Raw genomic sequence first — 4878 nt, forward strand, 5'->3', positions numbered from 1 at the left:
AGTTCTCTTGGAATCTCTCTCATTTCCTTTTGAGAGGATAAGACATTTTGAACAAGCAAAAATCTCTTTTTAAAATTTGTGCCCAAGTCACCTATTTATAGGCCTTTGATGTCCATTCACAAATCCAATCAAAAGATGTGATTGTTGGCAGATTTTCTGAAAACTCTCCACTGGTAATCGATTATAATGTTTGTGTAATCGATTACACAGTTATAATTTGAAGGATCATGACCTTTGAATTTGAATTTCAGAAGTTTCGTTGCTAGTAATCGATGTTAAATTTACTTTTTCTAGTATGCATTTGAAGTATTTTGTTTGCTCGAAAGAAGGTTACAGACCCAATAAGACAAAAGTGGTGGAGCAAAGTGTATCAACTATTAAGTCTAGAAGGAGTCTTACAAGAGAAGGATGCAATGTAAATGTTGTCTTCAAACTAGTAGAGGAAGGTAAATATGAGCTTATTCGATTTCATGAAACCCATACACATACACATGCACTTGCTTCACCTATGAAGAGACAATTTCTAAGATCAGCAAGAAAGGTGAATCTTGTCCACAAGAATTTAATGCTTGCATATAATAGGGCAAATGTTGGGGCTTAACAAACATTTCATTTATTGAAAGAAGAGTTTGGGGGTTATCAAAATATTGGGTGCACACATAGAGATCTCCCAAATTATTCAAGAGATTTAAAGACCTTGATTAAAGATTCTGATGCATATGTTTTTATTGATAACTTTATGAGGACATAAGAAGTAAATCCATCGTTCTATTATGCATATGAGGTAGATGGAGAAGGTCGACTAAGATATGTTTTTTTGGGCAATTGGTACTTATAGAAAAAATTATTTTGTGTTTGGGGTTGTGGTTTTGTTTGATACTGCATATAGAACAATTAATTATTCAAAGATTTGTGCATCATTTACTGGCATAAACCACCATAGGCAGTGTGTTACTTTTGGTGCAGGATTTTTAGCATATGAAAAAATTGATTCATTCATATGGTTGTTTGCAAAGTTTCTGGAAGCAATGGAAGGATATGAGCCAACTCTTATAATAATAGATCAACACCTCACCACGAAAGTTGCCATAGACAAGATATTTAACTCTTATGCTCATAGATTTTGCATGCGGCACATTATGAAAAAAAATTCTGAAAAAGTCGGGGTTTCCTTGAATGTGAACAAGAAGTTCTATAATCATTTCAAGTCATGTGTTTGGGGATTAAAGACACAAAATGATTTTGAATCAACATGGAAAGCTATAATGGTTAGGTTTAAGTTGGAAGAGAATGATTGGCTCTCACATATGTATGATATTCAAAGCATGTTGATACCTGCTTATTTTAGAGACATGTTTTTGGCTGGGATATTGAGAACAACATCAAGATCAAAAAGTTAGAATTCTTTTTATAGTAACTTTTTGAATCCTAATGTTAGCTTGGTTGAATTTTGGATGAAGTTTGATTTTGCAATAGAAGAACAGAGATAGAAGGAATTACTTGCTGACAATTATTCGCTTCATTCTTTACCTGAACTAAAGTTGGATCGCAATTTAGAGAAGCATAGAAGAGACATTTATACTCATGAGAACTTATATATATTTCAAAAAAAGTCATGGATTGCATGTGTAGATTGTGGGGTTGAAAATAACCAAGAGCAAGATGGAATGGAAATATTGCATGTAATTGATAACAATGAAGCCAATGGGAGATTGCGAGAAGTGGTTTGTAACCTTCTAATCACAATGCAACTTGTTTCAATCTAAAATCATACCTTGTAGACATATACTCTGTGTCCTAAAAGGGAAAGGTTTAACTGAGATACCGAGTAATTATACTATGAATAGGTGGACTAAATTGGCAAATAGAAAACCTGTTTTTGATATTACTGTCAATGTCCTCAACACGTTTTCTAAGCCAAAAAATGAGTGTAAGCTCATATCATATATATGTTGGATCAAGTGGCCTCGGAATAATTAAGAAGGGGGGGTTGAATTAATTATGAACGTGTCTTGACTAATTAAAAAATTATCCTTCTTAATGTTACTAGATTCAATCAGGCTTTACTGCTAAGTTATGCGAAAGTAAAAAATAGAAACAATAACTTAGACAAAAGTAAAGCGGAAATAAAAAGTGCACAGTGGAAAAGTAAAGAGTATAGGGAAGAAGAAAGCAAACACAAGATTTATACCGGTTCGACCACAACCCGTGCCTACATCCAATCCCCAAGCAACCACCAGTTCTTGAGATTTCCAATAACCTTGTAAAATCTTTTACAAGCAAAGATCCACAAGGAATGTACCCTCCCTTATTCTCTTTGAACAACCAAGTGGATGTATGCTCCACTTGAACTGATCCACAAGAGATGTACCATCTCTTGTTCTTAGTATTATAACCCAAGTAGATGTATGCTCTACTTGTACCACAAAGGATGTACGCTCCAATGTGTTAAGACAAAGAATTCTTAGGCGGTTAGTCCCTTGAATCTTTGTAAAGGGAAACAAAAGATATCTCAGGAGGTTAGTCCTTTGAAATCTTTTGTTCAAAGGGAAGAGGAAGAATCAAAAGAATTCTCAGGCAGTTAGTCATTTGAATCTTTTGGCAAGAGGAAGAAGGAAGAATCAAAAGAATTCTCAGGCGATTAGTCCTTTGAATCTTTTGGCAAGAGGAAGAAGGAAGAAAAGATAGCACACTTTTGTTTTCTGCAGAATTTCCACTTGCAGAAAAACAAAGTTTTGAAACCGAAGTTTAGAAAGTTTTTTGGCAAGAGTTTTTGCAAAGAAAGACAATGGGAAATGGTCAAAAAAAAGATTTGAAAGAGATATGTGTTTTGGATGCTTATAAAATGTGTGCCAAGGTCTTACTTTTATAGACTCTTCATGTCTGGTCAAAAAACCATTTGAAGAGTTATGTCTTTTGAGAAAATCATGTTAAGAGTTATAACTCTTAACTTTGTCTTCAAAACTATTCATTGGTAATCGATTACCACAATGGTGTAATTGATTACACAATGTATTTTATGAAAAGTTGTGACTCTTCACAATTGGATTTGAATTCCAACGTTCAGATCCACTTGTAATCGATTACTAATATAGTGTAATCGATTACACTATTTGAAAATCATTTTGGAACGTTACAAATCATTTGAAAATATTTTGAAAACCAATCTGGTCACTGGTAATCGATTACTGTTAAATGGTAATCGATTACTAGAAAGTAATTACTCTTGTAACTTAGAAAATTTGAGAAAAATCTTTTGTAAAGCAAAACTGTGCTATTTGGTTTTTGAAAAATTCTTTTAATACTTATCCTATATGAAGTCTTGCCTTGTTGCTTCTTGATTTCTTCTCTTGAATCTTGAATCTTGGATTGGATTCTTGATGCTTGATCTTGAAGTCTTGAATCAATCTTGAATCAATCACTTGGGCTTTTGGCATCATCAAAATTGCTTGGTTCATCATCATGAAGCTTACTTCTACAATATATGGGGCCACTTCTTTAGGTGTATGGACAAGGCTGAACAACATAAGGAAAAATTGCTTCTTGTGATGAATGGAGTTGTGAACATTGAAAATCAATTGGCTGAGTACGAAAGGGATTCTAAACAAACAAAGACAGATGATTTAGAAACCTTTGTTGGATCAAGCATTCCTAAAGAAGTGGGAATTCTTCCACCTCAATTTTCAAAGACAAAAGGAAGTGGTAAATGAATCAAAAGTGGCAAAGAGAAGGTTATTGAACAACAACAAAAAAAGATCACGACTTTGTAAAGCATGTGGCCAATATGCATTTCATGATAGTTGTAATTATCCCCAAAAATTATCTCCCTAATTTTGGTAAGAAACCTTCCTCTAATATACACGAAAAATTGTATTTTATCATATTTGTTATATACTATTTTGTTATTTATCAAATTCTATTTGATATATGTTATGCTTATCAGATTAATTTGGAGGATTGACAAAGGAAGAAAATGAAGACAAAATTGCAAAAAAAAATGGAACAACCAAGCTTTAATGTTTTTGTCTAATATCAAGTGAAAGTGCACATGTTTAGTTAAAAGTGTATTGTAACAATTTGTAGTCATTAGGGTATAATGTACAGTCTATCATGCACTAGTGGTCTGCTAGTAGCCAATACAACTATTGGTGCATAAGTTATTACCTTAGCACTTTGTTCTACTTGAGCTTGATGGGGGACTCAAATATCATTGTTCTAATATGCATTTCTGCATTGGTTAATTGTGAAGCAATTAATATGTTTTTGGTGTCAATGATGGTGAAAATAACTATTTGGAAATAACCATTTGAAAATATTAGTCCTTCCAATTTAAATGAATTAAATGTGTACCAAATAATGCATTCCATTATTTTATTTTTGCTTTAGTAATATACATCGCTTGGGAGATTGTACTTGTGGTGATAGGTTCTTTGTTTGATAATTTCTCACATTCTTTTTAAATTGGCCAAGTTAGTAAGTGGTAGAAAATGAGAATTTGACCCTTTCAAGTTTATTTTCTTATCTTTAATTATGAGCAAATTAAATTTTGAAACCCCTAAGCAAAAATAAAAACACGACACTAGGAATTTGAAATTACAAGTCAGTGGGTGTCTTACAGGTGAATCCATTTTAAAAGAAAAAGGCATAAGAGACAAACTTATAACTCCGATTGTTCTTATATAATTCAAACAAACAAAAAACTCCTTGGCACCCAAACTTATAATATGCGCGAAAGAATATATATATATATATATATATATATATATATATATATATATATATATATATATATATATATATATATATTCTTAAAAAGTGAAACCCAATGTATAAAAAAAAGAGACTAAGGCAAGTTTATAGAGGAGACTTACATTTTTC

At 32.3% G+C, this 4878-nt stretch overlaps 1 pseudogene; it reads left to right on the top strand.

Moving 5' to 3' along the window:
• The first annotated feature begins 295 nt into the window (after positions 1 to 295).
• LOC100792525 (protein FAR1-RELATED SEQUENCE 5-like) lies at positions 296 to 3831 on the top strand (annotated as a pseudogene).
• The last annotated feature ends 1047 nt before the right edge of the window (positions 3832 to 4878 follow it).

This window comes from Glycine max, chromosome 20 (assembly GCF_000004515.6).
Source record: "Glycine max cultivar Williams 82 chromosome 20, Glycine_max_v4.0, whole genome shotgun sequence".
Taxonomy (NCBI): domain Eukaryota; kingdom Viridiplantae; phylum Streptophyta; class Magnoliopsida; order Fabales; family Fabaceae; genus Glycine; species Glycine max.